A 22,006-nucleotide genomic window follows, 5' to 3' on the forward strand; every position below is an offset into this window, starting at 1 on the left:
TGCCTATGTCCTGAATGGTATTGCCTAAGTTTTCTTCTAGGGTTTTTATGGTTTTAGGTCTAGCATTTAAGTCTTGAATCCATCTCGAATTAATTTTTGTATAAGGTGTAAGGGAGGGATCCAGTTTCAGCTTTCTACATATGGCTAGTCAGTTTTCCCAGCACCATTTATTAAATAGGGAATCCTTTCCCCATTTCTTGTTTCCGTCAGGTTTGTCAAAGATCAGATCAGATGACTGTGGATGTGTGGTATTATTTTTTTGCACATGACGTGATTGTATATTTAGAAAACCCAATCGTCTCAGTCCAAAATCTCCTTAAGCTGATAAGCAACTTCAGCAAAGTCTCAGGATACAAAATCAATGTGCAAAAATCACAAGCATTCCTATACACCAATAACAGACAAACAGAGAGCCAAATCATGAGTGAATTCCCATTCACAATTGCTTCAAAGAGAATAAAATACCTAGGAATCCAACTTATAAGGGATGTGAAGGACCTCTTCAAGGAGAACTACAAACCACTGCTCAACGAAATAAAAGAGGACACAAACAAATGGAAGAACATTCCATGTTCATGGATAGGAAGAATCAATATTGTGAAAATGGCCATACTGCCCAAGGTAATTTATAGATTCAATGCCATCCCCATCAAGCTACCAATGACTTTCTTCACAGAATTGGAAAAAACTACTTTAAAGTTCACATGGAACCAAAAAACAGCCTGCATTGCTAAGACAATCCTAAGACAAAAGAACAAAGCTGGAGGCATCACGCTACCTGACTTCAAACTATACTACAAGGCTACGTATCCAAAACAGCATGGTACTGGTACCAAAACAGAGATATAGACCGATGGAACAGAACAGAGCCCTCAGAAATAATACCACACATCTACAACCATCTGATCTGTGAGTCATATCTTTTTAAAATATATTTTAACTATTTAGACAAGATTTAAAAACCCTTTTAAAAATAGACTGCAGAACAAAACTTCTTTTGCCATCACTGTAGACATATATGATTACCTCATGAGAATTAAGGAAAGATAGCTGTACACCAGCCTTGCTTTGAATTTAGAGCTGAACATGTCTGCTGGTATAAAATTGTATCAGTAGGTATGTGTGTATGTTCCCCAGTTGTGTCAAGCACAGATCAGACACCTCTCCTCCCCATGCTGTAATACATATTACGAGTGCAACAACAAGTTAAAGTGGAAGAAGATGGGTAACACAAAACCTTAATTTTGATCATTTTAGTGTTTAAGTTTGGGGTGATTTTGTCTGATTTATATTTATGATAATGAATAGAATCAGTTATTAAATATTGTTGGTGACTTGACTTTAGAACCAACAATTAAGACTCATGATTTTTTAAGTGCCTCAATCAATTTAATTGAAACTATCCTGAGATTTCAATGTGCGCTGTTAACAATTAACAATTGCTTCTCTGTTTGACTTGATTTCTAAAGATCTGGCTCCCTCAATGTGTAAGTCTCATGTATGTGTAGCAAACCAGTAATTTTCCTTCTCAGCCTTCAGTTTTCTGGTCTGTACACTGAAGCATTTGAAACGGATGATCATCTTGATGTCCTTCAGCTCTGTAACTCTCTGAGGGTTCTCTTTAGTTTACAGCTCATTTACGCAGTTAATAAAATTCACTTCTGGGAACTCCTCTGCATGTCCTCTGACTACTAATGTCAAAACTGCAGGAGTATACCAAATAGTAAAGTGACTTATAACTACAAGTAGATTAAATGCTTACTTGTACTTTATATTAGGTTCTCAATGACATTGCAATTTGTCGAGAATTATGTAAAAACTGGAAGGATTAAACATAGCTGACTACATGTGGCTGGGATGCACCTCTTCCAGGGAGAAAAACCAACATATTGAGTAAACCTTCACACTTCAAACAGATCTTTTGAGAGAAAACACTGAAATTTAATAGAGAAGTAACAGAAGACTTTGTGGTTGAAGAAAGAGGAAACAGGGCTGCCTGCTTGGCATCAGGACTGACGCCTAGACCCAGGTCAGACCCAAGGAAGCAATGAGTGAAGGAGCCCTGGGACACCTCATTCCTGCTGTGGACCTCTGAGCTCCTAGCTACACAAGTTCCTATGACCTCCACAGACTGGCAGGGGGAGCTGCCTAGAGACCACACCAAGGGACTGCCTGAAACTGCATGGAGCCTAAAGGTCTTTTTTTCACAGTTGCAGCAAAATGCAACTCTGTGTGCCCACCCTCCAAGGTTTTACATCCTGCCCTAAGAAGGTGCAGTTCCTGTTGTCTGCCAGGCCAGGAGAGAGTGGACGTCAGGCACTCTCATGTACCCAAGACAAGCCTCAATGCCATTGCCACAGGACCAAGATGCATCCGAACCACATAGCCCCATGCCTGCTGGTTCCTCCTAAGACTGCTTGCCTGGCCATTCCCAGGAGGAGCTGGGAGGAGACCCACAATATAGCCTCTATTGCTCTGCCTGAGTGGTTTTTCGGTGCAGCCTGAGAGCAGTTCACTCCCCCATCACAGCTGGTGCTTGACCCCAAGGAGACAGAGGGTAATTAAGTTGACCTGGTTCCGGTTTTCTAGGACTCAAGCACTCCGCCCAGAGGTATGGAGATAAGATCTATGGCCTGATCTCTAGTGGAGGATCTCCTCTGTCAGAACACAGAGAAAGTGTGTCAGGTTCATCTGGTGATGCGGGAGCTGGGCACCCCTCTCTTCACCAGGCTGGTGGGAAGGGTGTGGCCTGATAATAGCGATTTCTGTTGCAGGGTGTCTCGTGGTCTAGAATATGTGGAATAGCTTGGTGATCTTGGCATGGATGGGTTGAGACTATCTTAATGGGTTAGGCCTGTCATTCTTGGGGTTGTGGGAGCTGAGTGGGCCCGACAGCTGCCCGCTGGGCTGAAGACCCTGGGCACCTCTCTTCCCCTGAATGTGCTCTGTGGTGTAGTTGAAGGACCTCTGCCCCTCCCTGGAGGGTTGTAGCAGAGGCCTGAGAGCTACCCATAGAACCCCACCAAGCTTGGTGCTTGCACGCAGACAGGAGAGCTTGGTTGTGGGCTCACCTAACATAGCCTTGCTCAGCTTTCCCCCCTTCAGCCACCTTGGCAGCAGAACATGGGACATAACCCCTGAGAACTCCACACTCTGCCAGTCACCAGGGACACCCTGGTACATTCCCCCATCAATAAAGTCCAAGTAAAAATTCCACTGCCATCCCTGCAACTGCCTTTTGCCTGCAAGCACCACCTGCTGGCCAGGAGGTCAAACTGCATGGCCCATCACAACTGCCGACATCAGTGTGTAGCACTCGATTGGCTTTTACCAACAAGTGTCACCTACTGGTCTGTAGGGTGAACTGCACAACCCCAACATGATTCCTGCTGACACAAGGGCACAGTGCTGGGAAACAAGGCTCTCAAAACTTCTACATCCCCATTTCTATAGGAGGTAGTGAGCCTGACCACGTGCACAGCACACAAACACTACAATCTACAAGCAACTAGCATTTGTGAAAACCACTACACTAAGGCTATCTATGACCAAATAATTCATATAGAGCCTTGGTTCCCTAAAATCACATAGAAACAAAGCCAAAGGACTCTATCCCATATATGCAACAGTCATACCCTCAAGGGAGGAAGAAAAAAAAATCTCATCCAAATGAAAGTAAATTCAAAATAAGAAGTGACAGCTTCTACAGATGAGAAGGAACCAGCACAAGAACTCCAGCACCATGAAGAAATGGAATGTTGTGACAGTCTCCCAAAAACACACTAGCTCTCTAGGAATGGATCCTAACCAAAATGAAAACTTTAAAATGACAAAGAATTCAAGATATGGATTTTTATTAGTCCATTTTCATATTACTATGAGGAAATACCCAAGACTGGGTAATTTATAAAGAAAAAGAAATTTAATGGACTCATAGTTCCACATGGCTGGGGAGGCGTCACAATCATGGTGGAAGGTGAAGGAGGATCAAAGGCACATCTTACATGGCAGCAGGCAAAACAGCACATGCAGGGGAACTGCCCTTTATAAAACCATCAGATCTTATGAGACTTATTCACTATCATGAGAACAGCACAGGAAAGAACACTGCCATGATTCAATTACCTCCCACTGGGTCCCTTCCATGAAACATGGGGATTATGGGAGCTAAAATTCAAGATGAGATTTGGGTAGGGGCACACTCAAAACTTATCAGAATTATAGGAAAGCTCAATCATATCCAAAAGAAAGTTGAAAACCAACACAAGGAAACCAGAAAAACAATTCAGGAGATGAAAGACAAGATAGACATCTTTCTGAAAACCCAAAAAGAATATCTGGAAATGAAAAATTTACTGAAGGAATTTCAAAACACAGTTGAAATCTTTAACAATAGACTAGACCAAGCAGAATAAAGAATTTCAGAGCTTGAACACTGGCAGTTTGAATTAACCCAGTCAGACAAAAATCAAATAAAAATGCTAAAAAATGAACAAAGTCTTCAAGAAATATGGGATTATGTAAAGTGACCAAACCCACAAATTACAGACATTCCTGAGGAAAAAGAAGAAAAAGTAAGAAGTTTGGAAAACATATTTAAGGAATAATTCAGGAAAATTTTCCGGATCTTATTAAGATGTAGAGATCTAGGGAGAAGAAATTCAGGTAACACTTGGAAAATACTATACAAGACAAACATCACCAAGGCATATAATCATCCGACTATCCAAGGTCAATGTGACAGAATAAATATTAAATGGAGCTAGAGAGAAATGTTAAATCACTGATAAAAGAAATTCCATCAGACTAACAGCAGACTTCTCAGCAGACACCTTACAAGCCAGAAGAGAAAAGTGGGCTATTTTTCACTTCCTTAAAGAAAAGAAAATGCCAGCCAAGAATTTTATATCCTGCCAAACTAAGCTTCATAAATGAAGGACAAATAAAGACTTTTCCAGACAAGCAAATGATAAAGAAATTCATCACCACTAGACTGACCCTGCAAGAAATGATCAAATGAGTTCTAAATATGAAGACAAAAGGACAATACTTGCCATTATAAAAGCACATATAAATAGAAAGCCCACAGACCCTATAAAGCAATTGCACAATTGAGACCCAAGGCAACTAGCTAACAATGCTATGAAAGAAACAAAACTACACATTGAATATTAACTTTAAATGTAAATGACCAAAATGCTCCACATAAAATATATATACTATAGATCTAGGAGAACTGGATTAAAAGAACCAAGATCCAATCATCTTTTGCCTACAAGAGAACCACTTAATGGTTGAAGCACCTACGGACTCAAAGTAAAGGGATGGAAAACATACCATGAAAATGTAAAACAAAAGAAAACAGGAGTGGCCATCCTTATTATATCAGATAAAACAAACTTTAAACCAACAAAATTTTTAAAAAGACTAAAAATGGTATTATGCAATTATAAAGGGTTCAATACAACAAGCAGATTTAACCATCCTAAATATATGTGTACCCAACACCGGGGCATGCAGATTCATAAAACAAATACTTCTAGACCTAAGAAAAGAAATGGACAGCATAACAGTAGTAGCCAGGGACCTCAACATTCCCCTGACATAACGAGAGAGGTCATTGAGGTAGAAAGTCAACAAACTCTGGACTTAAACTGAACTCTAGACCAAATGGACTTAATAGACATTTACAGAACATCCTACCCAAAAACCACAGAATATACAGTTTTCTCACCTGCACATGAAACAATCTCCAAAACTGACCATATGCTTGGCCACAAAACAAGTCTCTATAACTTCGAAAAAATTTAAATCATATCAAATGTCTTCTTGGACCAAAGGGAAATAAAATTAGAAATCAATGCCAAGAGGAACTCTGAAACTTACACAAGTAAGTGGGAACTAAATGACTTGCTCCTGAATGACTTTTGGGTAAACGAAATTGTGGCCAAAATCAAATTTTCTTTGAGACAAATAATATAGAGGCACAAGATACCAAAACCTCTGGAATGCAGCAAAAGTAGTACTAAGAGGAAAATTTATAGCACTATATACCTACATAAAAAAGATAGAAAAATAAAAAATTAGCAACCTAACTTTGCACTTCAAGGGACTAGAAAAGCAAGAGCAAACCCAACCCAAAGCTAGCAGAAGAAAAGAAATAACAAAGATCAGAGCAGAACTAAATGAGATTGAGACAAAAGAAATGACAAAGAATCAACAAAATGAAAAATTGATTATTTGAAAGGATAAATAAAATAGGTAAATGACTAGCTAGTTTAATCAAGAAAAAAGAATCATGTAAGTACAATCACAAATGGTGAAGGTGACAACATTACAATTGATACCACAGAAATACAAAAGATCTCCAGAACTGGCCGGGTGTGGTGGCTCATGCCTGTAATCCCAACACTTCGAGAGGCAGAGGTGGGTGGATCACCTGAGGTCAGGAGTTCAAGACCAGCCTGGCCAACATGTTGAAACCCTGTCTTTACAAAAACAATAATAATTTAAAAATTGGCTGGGTGTGGTGGCGGGTACTTGTAGCCCCAGCTACTTTGGAGGCTGAGGCAGGAGAATCAATTGAACCCAGGAGACGGAGGTTGTGGTGAGCTGAGACTGTGCCATTGCACTCCAGCCTGGGCATCAAGAGTGAAACTCTGTCTCAAAAAACAAAACAAAACAACGCAACTTCAGAATTATCAACATTCCTATATGTACACACTAGAAAATCTGGAAGAAATGGATAAATTCCTGGAAACATGCAACCTCCCACATTTGAACCAGGAAGAAATAGAAATCCTAAACAGACCGATGACAAGTAATGAAATTGAGTCAGTAATAAAAAAAATCTTTCAACAACAACAAAAAGCCCAGGACCAGACAGATTTACAACCAAATTTTACCAGATGTGCAAAGAAGGGCTGATACCACTTTTACTGTTTTTTCACATCATTAATGGGGAGATATTCCTCCCAAGCTTATTCTATGAAACCAGTATCACCCTGATACCAAAATCAGGCAATGACATTGAAAAAAAAAAAACTATGGGCCAATATTTCTGATGAACATATTCACAATAGCAAAGTCATGGAATTAACCTAAGTGTTCATGAACATTTGATTGTATAAAGAAAATGGGGTATATATAGTATACCATGTTTGCCTAACCCAGATTCATAAAGATTTCTCCCTATTTTTTTTTCTAGAAGATTTACAGTTAAGCCTATGATCCATTTTAAGATAACTTAAAAAATATATATATGATATGAGACAAGACTCATTTTTCTGCATATGAATGTGCAATTTCCCTAGAACCATTTTATGAAAAGACTATCGTTTCTCCAATACATTGACTTTGCATCTTTGTCAAAGTCAATTTGTGTTGGTCTACATCTAGACATGGATGCAGCTGGAAACCATCATTCTCAGCAAACTATCACAAGGACAGAAAACCAAATAGCACATGTTCTCACTCATAGGTGGGTATTGAGCAATGAGATCACTTGGACACAGGAAGGGGAACATCACACACCGGGTCCTATTATGGGGGGGGGTGGGGGAGGGATAGCATTAGGAGATATACCTAACGTAACTGACGAGTTAATGGGTGTAGCACACCAACATGGCACATGTATACATATGTAACAAACCTGCATGTTGTGCACATGTACCCTAGAACTTAAAGTATAATAAAATAAATAAATAAATAAATAAACTTAAAAGCTTTATTCTTTTCTTTTTTTCCCCATGTTTCTTGGCTGGAAGTCAATGGATATTGTCCAGAGTTGAAACATTATTTTGCAGGGGCCTTTGAAAACAGTATGCTGAGAATAGATAGGGCTCAAGGACAGTATCTCCAATTGAACTTTTAATGAACTCCCGTAGGCGCCAAGAAGGCGGGCAGATAAGGAAGAGCATAGAAACAAGGAACTGAGTAGAAGGTTACATGTGGGAAAAGAAAGTTTGTTTTGCATTGCATTCTTTCTGCTGACGTGGGGTTTATGGAGTATAAATAAAGTGAGGAGGAGGCTCTGAGTGTGGCTGCCATGTTCTCTGTGTGTCTTTGTCTTTTGTGTGTTCTTTCATTCTCCACCACCCCCGGCACGGACCCCAACAAGTGGCGCAGCGAGCAGGGTCAGCACGGGTGAGTAGGGGAGAACAAGAAAGGGAACCCCTAGGGGCGGGTAAGGCCCAGATATTGTTAAGGGGAACCTTCTTAAGCTTTCATTATGGGGAATTCCATCTCTCTGGCCTCAGAATATTTACGGCTGTTTCAAGGACTGTTGCTGTCTATAGGAGTGGAAGTAAAAGAAAAAGACTTTGAAGCGATTGTTTGCCCATGTTGAACAACATTGTTACTGGTTTCAGTATCAGACTAAAGTGCAGCTGAATCACAGAGAATGGTTACAGGTAGAAAAAGCTCTGCTTAGAGCTCTCCAGTTAGGGGATATTATGCCTCTAAGATTGTGGACCTTGTGTGACTCTATCACTCAGACATTAGAGTTACTTGAGACTGATTCAGAGTGTGGTAATGTAGCCACAGGAGGAAAGGTATCTGAGGATTTGGAAAAAAAAAAAAAAAAAAATCTGAAATGGAGCCCATTTGTGCCAGGATAACAGAGGATTGGGGGGGGGGGGGGTAGCAAAAGGGGGAGAAGAGAAAAAGCCAGCTCTTCCTTCTTCTAAGGGAAATTCTGACATGCAGTGTATTATGGAAATGCTTCAACAAATATTACAGATATATTCTTCTAATTCACCTTTGCGAGCTTTCCCTGTTTCTTTTCCTTCTGCCCTGTTAAAAGAGGATTTTCCAGAGCCTCCAACCCCCCGGCTTCCTTATCTTTACCTTTGTTTGGCAAAGTTGAAGCCCTGTTCACATCAGACATACTTTAAATTTATACTAAACACCTGTTTAATATGTCAAAACCAGTGTATATGTATATCTTATTGTTTGTTAAAATATTATGAGTATTTCAATAGTCAATAAATAAGCACATTAATATTAACTATTAATATTAATATAGTATTAATAACCCCAGCTAGGAAATTGTTATGTTATAGGGGTGCATAGGTTCCACCAATTTACACTCCAAACAGAAGTTGAGTATTCGAGTTGCTTAACACATTAACTACCTCTTGATATTTTCTGTGTTTTTAAATTTTAACCATTGTATTGTGTATGTCATGATTCTCAATTTGGTATTAATATACATATTTCCTAGTGAGTAATGATGTTAGACATATAGGTTTATTGTCATTTCTTTGTTCTGCTACTTTTGGTTGGGTTATTTACCTTTTCCTATTAATATGTTGGGATTCTTTATATTTGGGGATATGAGTATTATTATATATTATATATACTTTTAATTAAAAAAAAATTTTTTTAAGGAGCTGGATCTGTTTCCAATTATTTGTGCTTCTTTTGCTCCTAATGCTCAGTTTTCAAATGGTGGCAATAATGTCCAATTTAATGCCTTACAAATTAAATTTTTAAAAGAAATGAAAGCTGCCATTTCTAACTATGGACCTCAATCTCCTTTTATCCTTGGTCTTCTTGATGTTTTTTCATCAGAAAATTTGATAATTCCTATTGACTGGAAGACTTTGAGGGAAGGCTTTTCTTGATCGTTCTCAGTGGTTACAATTGCACAGCTGGTAAATGAACAAGGCACATGTACAGGCTAGGAAAAATGTTATGTGTTATCCCCCTGGAACCACTGAGGAACAACTCACAGGCACGGGCCAGTATGCTACTCTTAATGCTCAGGCTGGTCTAGATGATGTTGCCTTTACTCAAATCAAGACTTTGTTTTTAAGGGCCTGAAATAAGGTAGAGATAACAGGAAAATGTTCCCTTTCCTCTGTGAAGATTTTACAGGGCACAAATGAACTATATCCAGATTTCATGGCCCGTCTTCAGGATGCTGTCTTCAAAATTCTGGGTGCTGGCCTTGCTTCAAAAATTTTGTTACAAACATTGTCTTTTAAAAATGCTTATGCTGACTGTTAAAAATTGTTAAAATCGTTAAAGGCCAATGGGGCCAATTTAGATAAATATATTAAAACTTGTGTTAGTGTTGGAGGGGCTATTTATAATGCTCAATTATTTGCTGGAGCTTTGTCTAAAGCCTTAAAAGGAAATAACAAACAAGGTGTTTGCTTTCAGTGTGGTAAACCTAGACATTTCAAAAAAGAATGTCATAAAAATTGAACACTTTTATCCCTCAAGGCAGAAAGCTGCCTTCAGAGGTGTACAAATGTTGTGGTAAAGGTCGACATTGGACAAATAAATGTCATTCCAAAACTGATAAAAGTGGAAATTTACTGTCTCCTCTCCTGGGAAATGGGAGCCGGGGCCCACAGGCTTGGGGCCCCAACAATTACAATATAAGTCGACTACAATATTCAGTGAGCAATGGCCTACAACATTAAGGAATAAATTCAAGTCCTCCTTAAGGATCCCACACCTTACCCCAGTTTCTCGCTTTATGCAGCAACTAAGTAGAGCGCCGCTGCTGACTTAGTTATTACTCAAACTTATACCTTGTCTCCTAATAGAGGAGTATATAAATTAGCTATTAGAGTGTGTGACCCTTTGCCAAAAGGACATGTAGCACTTTTGTTAGGTCAAAACAACAGTGCTATACGGAAGTTAATGATGATTCCAGAAATCATTGATCTTGATGTTACTAATAAAATTCTTATTATGGTACAAGTTTCACAATTTATATGCCTAGAGGCAGGGGAACATATTCTCAATAGGGAGGGTTTGGTAGCACAGAAAAAACTGTTTTTTGGGAAACTTTAGTTTCTAATCAAAAGCCTTTATGTTCATTGCATATTAATGGAATAGTTTTTAAAGGGTTAATTGATATGGGGGTGAATATGTCTATTATTTGTTTAAATTAGTGGCCTATACAATGGTCAACAAGGTCAAGTTTTTTTTATATTATTCCTATCAATATTAATCTTTGGGGACAAAATCTTTCATAATAATTTGGTGCTTTTTTAAACATTCTTCATATTTCCTCAGCTGCCAAAAATATGATGTTCAAAATGGGCTACAATCCTTTAAACTCATAGCCACTGTTCACCAGCCTCAAGTTTTATAATTAAGGTGTAAAACGACCACTCCTCTTTAGGTGAAACAGTGGCCATTATCTAAAGAAATACTTAGGACTTTAAAAGAGTAAGTCAAAAAACAAATGGCCGAGAGGAATCTAAAGCCACATACTTCTGCATGGAATTCCCGTCTTTGTCTTGTCTTAAAACTATAAATGTTTACATTCAACCTAGGGAAAGTTTACAGCCCGGTCTTCCTAATCCTGCCCTTATCCCACAAAGTTGAAACCAGAGAAAAGCAGCAAGATGCTTTTGTATCATTACAAACACAGCTTTCTTTCTACTCACTTAATATTGCCACAGAAAAAATTTAACTGGATTTTCTTATTCAATATTTAGGTTATACCTTGGGGGCACAAAATATTCGACCCCCAAAAATTCAAATTCGACGTGATCATTTAAAAACATTAAATGATTTTCAAAAGCTTCTAGAAGACATTAATTGGATGCGTCCTGTTTTAGGAATACCAACATATCAGTTATAACATCTTTTTTTCTATTCTAGAAGGAGACAGTCACTTGGACAACTCACGCCATTTAACTCCTTTGGCTTTACAGGAACTCCAGCTTGTTGAAGAGCAACTTCAAAAGGCCCTTCCTTTTGTTTATTTCTTACTTTACCTTCTCCCACAGGAATGATTCATCAAACTAGTCGACCACTAAAATGGATCTTTTTGTCCAATAAAATATCTAAACGCTTGGCTACTTATATCGATCATTTAGCTGAACTGATCATCAAAGGACGGCATCACTGTCGACAACTTTGGGGAGGAGATCCTTCCTTAATTATCTCTCAATTCACTCATAGTCAGATCACTTATCTTCTTGCAACTTCTGATTCTTGGTAAGTTGCTTGCACTTCTTTTGTTGGACAATTTTCTACCCAATATCCTAAGTCTCCGATCTTTTCATTTTTTAGGCAACATTCTGTGTTGCCTTTCTCACCAATTTCTGTATTTCCTGTTCAAGGTCCTACCTTTTTTACTGATGCTAGTAGCAATGATAAGGCTGGATATTGGAGTGTTCATCAATCTCGAGTTACAGTTTATCCTTATCCCTCGGTGCAACAGGGAGAATTGTTTGCTGTTCTGATGATCTTACTTGATTTCCCTACTACTGGTTGTAACATTGTTAGTGATTCTCAATACGCTGTTTATGTTACTTCTTATATTTCTCAGGCCACTTTACCTCTTTGTGCTACTTCTTCTCTTCAAAAACTCTTTTCCTTGTTATCTTCTACTTTGAGCCAACGTCGAGCTCCTTTATTCATCACTCATCTTCGTTCTCATTCTCAACTTCCTGGACCATTAGTTCATGGTAATACTAAGATTGATTCGCTTTTAATAGGCCATCTACATGCTGCAGAACAAAAATATACTCTACATCACACTAATAGTTCTGGCCTTCAATGACGATTTCATTTAACTTATAAACAAGCTCGTTCTCTTATTTGAGCTTGTCCTTCCTGTGCTCCTTTGAGCATTCCATCCTTCCATCCTGGGGTTAATCCATGAGATGTCCCTTCTTTTGGACAATTAAAGTATGTTCATCATGCCATTGATACATTTTCTCATTTTCAATGGGCCACTCTGTTGCCATCTGAGAAAGCTGATTCTGTTATTACACATCTCTTAGCTTGTTTCGCCATCATGGGCATTCCTCTTATACTTAAAACTAATAATGCCCCTGCCTATGTCTCTCGTAAATTACAAGTTTTCTTACAGCAGTACATTATTCAACATATCATCGGTATCCCGGGCAACAGTCAAGGTCAAGCCATCATTGAGCGCGCAAATTTAACTTTAAAAACTTAACTAGTAAAACAAAACAAAAAGGGGAAAATGAGCCCCCCAGAAACCAGATTTTGAAACCAGATTTTGAAGGTTCTTTTTACCTTAATTTTTTTGAATCAATGGAGACAATTGCAAGATTCCGCTGCCGTAACCCATCTTTCCTCACCTCCCTCGGTGATAGTCCGTGCTGACAGTTTAAAGGTTTGGTATCCTAATGAAGCAGGTAAGTATGTTCAAGGGCAAGTTCTAAAACAGGGACGGGGCTATGCTCTTGTCCTTACAGGGAGCGGACCTGAGTGGTTTCCTACAAGATGATTGAAACCCTGTTGAAAAGAAAACTGGATTCAGCATGCATTTCTTCCTTTGTTGGATGTGCCTTGGTGGGGGACTTATTTCTCTTAGTGAGGCTTTGTATGAATATTGGACTTATATTCCCTTTCTGCCCTTGTATCAGGGAGTCACCTGGGGTGAGGCGGAAATTAAGGTTTTCACCAATGACACTACTTGAATGCCGTCCCCCTATATAGACAAGGATAATATAGAACGGGAAATGGGAATTATAAACAACACATATCAATTTGGAGTGGAAGGAGTTCCAATATGTATGGGAAATAGTTCTCATTGTCTCTGAAAATCGCATGAAGCCTGGGCTGTTCGTTATAATCATAGTCATGTGGCTGCTAATACTGTTATTATTGTAACTAGAAGCTTTCAGTATAATCATACTGTATATAGTAATGAAACTATTCCTAGTTCTTTACCTTTTTGTCCTATTCCAGAGGTTTCTCCTAATATTAAGGTGCTGGAGTGACAACAATGTCAGGGAACTAAACCCCAGATTTTATTAGAATACAATGGAATGTAAATAACTGATTGGAGTGTGCACGGTGATTTTCAAATAAAATTTAGTCACATACCTTTGAAATGACACTGGGTAAATAAAAGTATTGCCACTAACAGTAATGAAAACTTGGTATGGCGTGAAGGAGGCCTGAGGTACAGAGTCATCTTTGGAAGTTGTTAGCTGCAGGTGATGCCATTAGCACTTTTGTGGGGAATATGTCCCTTAATCTTTCTAACCCAACTAACTCCTTTCATATTCAGTTATATCGAAATACCTCCTGATATATTATTGCTTGTGTCCGTAAGCCCTACCTATTATTAGCAGGGAATTTGACATGGGATAATGATACGGGGATTGTTAATTGTACAGATATGTGTACATTTTTGTCTTGCCTCAATCATTCCTGGTGGCACAACTTTACTGGGGATAATTATATCCTCAGGGCTCGTAAGGAAATTTGGCTACCTGTTAACCTTACGCGACTGTGGGGGCCATCACCTCTTGAAACTTATATTTGGACTTCTCTTCAGTGAACCCGCTGTGCCCTTGGACTTATAATTGCCTCGGTGATGAGTCTTGTTGCCATCACCTCCACTGCGACTGTAGCAGGACTCGCTCTTCATCAAAGCATACAAAATGCTGAATTTATGCAGCAATGGCACGAACAATCTCACCGGTTATGGCTTCAACAACGAAACATTGACTCTCAACTTGCTGAAAGATTGGACAACATGGAGCAAGCATTGACATGGCTTGGAGATCAGCTCACTGTACTCAGTACTCGGATGACATTACAATGTGATTGGAACTCCACTCAATTTTGTGTAACGCCTGTACCTTTTAACATCTCTCAAAATTGGACTGTAATCTGAAAATTATTAGTAGGCCATAAAAATATTAGTTTGGACATCCAAGAGCTCATTCAGAACATTTCCAAAGCATTTTGACAACAATTACATGTGTTGTCTGGAACCGTAACCCTGCAGAGCTGGGTCAGCGCCTTGCTGCCTTTAACCCATGGACCCAGATGAAAACATGGATTTCTACAATCTCTGGAAGTATATTGCTTTGGGCACTTGGATTGAGTCTACTTCTTTTGGTGATTCGATGCTCCCTCCGTCGCCTCCAAAAACAAAAGAAAACACAGGAACAAATATGGGCTACCTTTTTAGGATTGAGGCAAAACAAAAACAAAAAGGGGGAAATGCAGGGGCCTTTGAAAACAGTATGCTGAGAATAGATAGGGCTCAAGGACAGTATCTCCAATTGAACTTTTAATGAACTCCCGTAGGCGCCAAGAAGGCGGGCAGATAAGGAAGAGCATAGAAACAAGGAACTGAGTAGAAGGTTACATGTGGGAAAAGAAAGTTTGTTTTGCATTGTATTCTTTCTGCTGACGTGGGGTTTATGGAGTATAAATAAAGTGAGGCGGAGGCTCTGAGTGTGGCTGCCATGTTCTCTGTGTGTCTTTGTCTTTTGTGTGTTCTTTCATTCTCCACCACCCCTGGCACGGACCCCAACATTATTTATTTATGTAGTTATTTTTTGAGACAGAGTCTTGCTCTGTTACCTAGGCTGGAGTGCAGTGGCGCAATCTCGGGTCACTGCAACCTCCGCCTCCTGGGTTCAAGTGATTCTCATGTCTCATGTCTCAGTAGCTAGGACTACATGTGTGTGCCACCACTCCCCTAATTTTTTGTATTTTTAGTAGAGATGGGTTTTCACCATGTTGGCCAGTCTGGTCTTGAACTCCTGGCCTCAAGTGAAGCACCCGCCTTGGCCCCCCAAAGTGCTGGGATTACAGGTGGGAACCACCGTGTCTGGCCCTGTATTTTAATATTTAGGTAATTTAGAAAATTTTCTGAATTCTCTTGAGACTTCCTTTTTGATCAATGGGTTGCTTAGAAGGGTGTTACTTAATTTCCAAAATGTTTGGAATTTTCCAAATGCCCTCATTATTAATTTCTAATTTAATTCTCTTAAGGTCAAAGAATAAAGTCTGTGCTTTCTGTTGTTTTAAATTGGCTATAGTTTGTTTATGGTCCAGAAGATCGGTAGGTAACTTTTTCTGTAAAGGGTCAGTAGTAAATACTTTTGGTTTTAGGGCCATATGGTCTCTCTTGCACTATTCATCTCTGCCTTTGTGACACAAAAATAGCCACAGACAATACACAAACAAATTGGCATGGTTGTGTCTCAATAAGACTAATTTACAAAAATAAATGGTGGGTGAAATTTTGTCCACAGGTTATAGTTCGCTAATCTCTGGTCTACCTTGGTGAATGTTCCACACTCACTTGAAAAGAATGTATATTCTCTTATTGTTGGTCAGAATACTTCATAAATATTAATTAGGTCAAGTTGACAGATAGCATTCAGATCTTCTTTTTTTTTGTTCAGAGTCACTTTATTTGAAAGGCTCTGTACATATCTTTGCATACCACAAACAACAAAAACAAATTATCGTAAATTGGAGAATTAAAAATAAAGCATATTGATACAATATTTGAAATATGAAAGATCTTGAAAAGTCATATTTGGTAATACATTTCTGTCCTTTAAATACACTAGTAAACTATCAGATCACTACATTTCACAGTCTATTATACACAACTGATAACATCAGAACCTAGAAACTGAATTGGCAGAAGCAATGGTTAAATCTAGACGTAACTAAGAAAAAACAAAATTAAGCTCCCAGGAAAAAGCTAAGAGAAGGTACTTTGGGCGTTTCTGACACGATTTGTCATAATGTCAAAATAACATTACTTCGTAGATAATAGTAACTATATGTAATATTTCTGCCATACAAATGACCTAGAGATTGAATTATAACTTCTGTTACTTTGTATAAAAGATAAGTCCTTTCCAACCAGTATTTAGTTGATGAAGAATAGTGTTCATGGAACTTGGGTCAAATATGGTTGTTCATAAAATAAATCCATTTTTATCTTTTCTAGAATATTTTTTTTTGTCTCAAAAGACAAAGAAGGGACTGAGCAGCTATAAAATGTTCACTTTTCTGGTTGTTCAGGTCTTCTTAATTCTTGCTGATTTTCTACTTCTATTAATTATCAAGAGGTGCTTTGATGTCTCCAAGTATAATTGTAGATTTGTCCATTCTTCCTTTAGTTGCATCAGTTTTCGAGTCATGTATTTTGAAGCTCTATGGTTTTGCACTTACATACCTGGATTGTTTTGTTGTGTTCTTGGTGTGTTTGTTCTCTTTCTCCCCGGTAATGTTCCTTGTTCTGAAGCCTGCTTTGATAACAATATAGCCATTCTTGCATTCTTTTTATTAGTGTACATTGATGGTTTGTCATTTTTATTATTTTATAATTTCTTCCCTCTGGTTTTTATTTCTCTATTTACCATTCTTCACCATGCTTTATATTACAGGTATACCATGCCTTCAGCAAGTCATAATCTTTTTGCTGGTGGAAGATTACATTGAATCTGTAGATCACTTTGGGTAGTATGAACATTTTGATATTGATTCTATAATCCATAAACACAAGATATCTTTCCATTTATTTGTGGTTTCTTTTTCTTCTACTTCTTTCACTAATGTTTTAAAGTTTTCAGTATACAGATCTTTCATCTTCTTGGTTAAATTTATTCCTAAGTATTTTCTTCTTTTTGATGCTATCGTAAATTGAATTGCTTTATTAATTTCTTTTTTGAATAGTTAATTGTTAATGTATAAAAATGCAACTTATTTTTGTATGTTGATTTTCTGTTTTGTAACTTTAGTGAATTCACTTGTTAGTTCTAACAGTTTTTTTGTGTTTGGAGTCTTTAAAGTTTTCTATATATGGCCATGTCATCTGCAAAGAGAGAAAATTTTATTTCTTCTTTTCTAATTTGGATAGCTTTTATTTCTTTTTCTTTCCTAATTTCTCTGGCTAGGACTTCCAGTGCAATGTTGAATATAAGTGGTGGGAGTTGGCACCCTCATCTTGTTCCTGATCCCAGAGGAAAGGCTCCCAACTTTTCACTATTGAATAAATGTTAGCTGTAGACTTGTGATATATGACCTTATTGTGTGGAAGTACGTTATTGCTAAACGCAATTTGTTGGGAGTTTTTGTCATAGAAGCATACTGATTTTTTTTTTTCAAATGCTTTTTCTGCATCTATTGAGATGATCATACACTTTTAATCCTTCATTTTGTTATTGTGGTGCATCACATTTAGTGAGTTACATATGTTGAACCATCCTTGCATCATAGATATAAATCTCATTTGATTATAGTGTAGGATTTTTTTAATGTGCTGTTTAATTCAATCTGTAGCTGTTCTGTTAGAGGATTTTTGCATTTACGTTCATCAGGAATATTGACTTGTAATCTTTTCTTATAGTGTCTTTGTCTGACTTTGGCATCAGGATAGTACTAGCCTTATAAAAATCCATTTGTAAGTTTTCCCTCCTGTTTGATTTTTTTGGGAGAGCTTGAGAATGATTGGTATTCATTCCTCTTTCAATGCTTAATAGAATTCACCAGTGAAGCCGTCTATTATTGGGCTTTTCTTCGATGGGAGATTTTTTATTCCTGGTTTAATCTCATTACTCATCATTGATATGTTCAGATTTTCTATTTCTGTTTGATTCAGACTTGATAGGTTATGTACATATATATGTGTGTATATATATGTACACACACATACATATTTAGGATTTATCCATTTCTTCTATACTATTCAGTTTTTTGGTGTATAATTGTTTCTTGTAGTCTCTTACAATCTTTTGTATTTCTGTCGTATTTGTCATAATGGCTCTTCTTTCATTACTTTTTTTTTTTTTTTACTTTTGTTTCTTTTTTCTTAGTCTAGCTGAATTTTTAAAATCTTCTCAAAAAAAACCTTTTAGTTTTATTGATCTTTTATATTGCTTTCTAGTCTCTATTTAACTTATTTCTGCTTGGTTCTTTCTTCTACCACCTTTGGGCTTACTTTGGTCTTCTCTTTCTAGTTCCTTGAAGTGTAACATTAAGTTGTTTACTTGAGTTCTTTCTTTTTAATGTAGGCATTGACTGCCATGAACTTCCCTCTTACAACTGCTTTTGCTGCATCCCATAAGTTTTAGTATGTTTGTTTCCATTTGTGCTTGTCTCAAGATATTTTAAAATTTCCCCTTTGATTTCTTTTTTCACCCATTAGTTGTTCAGGAATACATTATTTAAATTCCACATATTTTTAAATTTCTTGTTATTAATTTCTATTTTCATACCATTGTGATCAGAAAAGATACTTGGTATGATTTCAATTTTCTAACATATTTAATTACTTCTTTCGTTGCCAACATATGATCTATCCCAGAGAACGTTTCACGTGAACTCAAGACAAATGTGTACATGCTTCTGTTGGAGAGAGTGTTTTGTATATATCTGTTAGGTCCATTTGATCTAAAGTGTAGTATAAGTCCAATATTTCCTCATTGATTATATGAATGATCTATCAATTGTTGAAAGTGAGGTATTGAAGTCCTCCACTATTATTATTTTACTGTCTATTCCTCCCTTCAGATCTATTAGTATGCGTTTTATGTATTTAGGCACTCTGATGTTGGGTGCGTATATATTTATAATTGTTAATATTTTCTTAATGTATTGATTCCTTTGTCATTAAAAATTGCCTTCTTGGTTTCTTTTTACAGTTTTAACTTAAAGTCTATTTTGACATAAGTATAGCTACGTTTGCTGTATTTTCCTTTCCATTTTCATGGAATATATTTTTCCATCCCTTTGCTTTCAGTCTATACATGTCCTTGAAGCTGAAGTGAGTACCTTGTAAACAGCATATAGTTAGGTTTTTAAAAAATCCATTCAGGATGGCTCATCCCTGTAATCTCAGCACTTTGAGAAGCTGAGGCATGCAGATCACTTGAGGTCAGGAGCTTGAGACCAGCTTGACCAACATGGGGAAATGTGTCTGTACTAAAAATACAAAAAATTAGCCAGGTGTGGTAGTGTGCACCTGTAGTCCCAGCTATTTGGAAGCCTGAGGCAGGAGAATCACACGAACCTGGGAGGCAGAGGTTGCAGTGAGCTGAGATTGTGCCACTGCCCTCCAGGCTGGGTGACAGAGTGAGACTCCATTTCAAAAACAAACAAACAAACAAACACACCCCATTCAACCACTCTATTTTGGTTAGAGAATTTAATCTATTTACTTTCAAGGTAATAGTCAATAGGTAAGAACTTCTTATTGCCATTTTGTTAGATCCTTCCTTCCTTCCTTCCTTCCTTCCTTCCTTCCTTCCTTCCTTCCTTCCTTCCTTCCTTCCTTCCTTCCTTCCTTTCTTTCTTTTTCTTTCTTTCTTTCTTTCTTTCTTTCTTTCTCTTTCTTTCTTTCTTTCTTTCTTTCTTTCTTTCTTTCTTTCTTTCTTTCTTTCTTTCTTTCTTTCTTTTCTTCTTTCTTTTTTCTTTTTTTTGGCTTATTTTGAGTCTTCTTTTGTGATTTGATGATTTATTGTAGTGGTATGCTTTGATTTTTTTCTTTGTCTGTTATATATCTACTGTAGGTTTTTGTTTTGTGGTCACCATGATGTGTATATGTAATGTTTTATAGGTATAAGGATATGTTTTAAGCTGATAACTCCTTAAATTCCATTGCATAGAAAAACTACACTTTTCCTGCTCCCTACATGTTATGGTTTTCATTTTATGATTTATATCTTTTAAGCCATTATTTCTTCAAATTTTTTTTCTGTGCCAATCTCTCACTCATCTTTTTCTGGGATTTCAGTGATATGAATATTAGACTTTTGAATATTTTAAATATTTTCCCTCTGAATTCTTCAGATTGAATAATTTTTATTGATCTATACTTGCTTGTTGACTCTTCTGTCATCTCCCTTGAGTCCATCCAGTAAATTTTATATTTCAGATATTATATTTTTTAGTTCTAAAATCACCATTTGGTTCTGTGTTTGTAGCTACTGCTTCTCTACTGAGCACTTCTATAGTTTTTTTTTGTTTTTAAATTTATTTATTATTATTATACTTTAAGTTCTAGGGTACATGTGCATAACGTGCAGGTTTGTTACATATGTATACTTGTGCCATGTTGGTGTGCTGCACCCATCAACTCATCAGCACCCATCAACTCGTCATTTACATCAGGTATAACTCCCAATGCAATCCCTCCCCCCTCCCCCCTCCCCATGATAGGCCCCGGTGTGTGATGTTCCCCTTCCCGAGTCCAAGTGATCTCATTGTTCAGTTCCCACCTATGAGTGAGAACATGCGGTGTTTGGTTTTCTGTTCTTGTGATAGTTTGCTAAGAATGATGGTTTCCAGCTGCATCCATGTCCCTACAAAGGACACAAACTCATCCTTTTTGATGGCTGCATAGTATTCCATGGTGTATATGTGCCACCTTTTCTTAATCCAATCTGTCACTGATTGACATTTGGGTTGATTCCAAGTCTTTGCTATTGTGAATAGTGCCGCAATAAACATACGTGTGCATGTGTCTTTATAGCAGCATAATTTATAATCCTTTGGGTATATACCCAGTAATGGGATGGCTGGGTCATATGGTACATCTAGTTCTAGATCCTTGAGGAATCGCCATACTGTTTTCCATAATGGTTGAACTAGTTTACAATCCCACCCAACAGTGTAAAAGTGTTCCTATTTCTCCACATCCTCTCCAGCACCTGTTGTTTCCTGACTTTTTAATGATCGCCATTCTAACTGGTGTGAGATGGTATCTCATTGTGGTTTTGATTTGCATTTCTCTGATGGCCAGTGATAATGAGCATTTTTTCATGTGTCTGTTGCCTGTATGAATGTCTTCTTTTGAGAAATGTCTGTTCATATCCTTTGCCCACTTTTTGATGGGGTTGTTTGTTTTTTTCTTGTAAATTTGTTTGAGTTCTTTGTAGGTTCTGGATATTAGCCCTTTGTCAGATGAGTAGATTGCAAAAATTTTCTCCCATTCTGTAGGTTGCCTGTTCACTCTGATGGTAGTTTCTTTTGCTGTGCAGAAGCTCTTTAGTTTAATGAGATCCCATTTGTCAATTTTGGCTTTTGCTGCCATTGCTTTTGGTGTTTTAGACATGAAGTCTTTGCCCATGCCTATGTCCTGAATGGTACTACCTAGGTTTTCCTCTAGGATTTTTATGGTATTAGGTCTAACATTTAAGTCTCTAATCCATCTTGAATTAATTTTCGTATAAGGAGTAAGGAAAGGATCCAGTTTCAGCTTTCTACTTATGACTAGCCAATTTTCCCAGCACCA

General features: G+C 37.6%; 1 protein-coding gene across 5 annotated transcripts in view; it reads left to right on the forward strand.

Annotated features, from left to right (window-relative positions):
• Positions 1-7,803: 7,803 nt before the first annotated feature.
• Positions 7,804-22,006, forward strand: part of LOC105484432 (uncharacterized) — a 334,675-nt gene continuing 320,472 nt past the window's right edge. For all 5 annotated transcript variants that reach the window (XM_071075681.1, XM_071075702.1, XM_071075682.1 and 2 more), the window contains exon 1: positions 7,804-8,145. The gene's annotated coding sequence lies outside the window, so the exon portion shown is untranslated. The remainder of the gene's footprint in view (positions 8,146-22,006) is intronic.

This window comes from Macaca nemestrina, chromosome 1, assembly GCF_043159975.1.
Source record: "Macaca nemestrina isolate mMacNem1 chromosome 1, mMacNem.hap1, whole genome shotgun sequence".
In the NCBI taxonomy this organism is placed as follows: domain Eukaryota; kingdom Metazoa; phylum Chordata; class Mammalia; order Primates; family Cercopithecidae; genus Macaca; species Macaca nemestrina.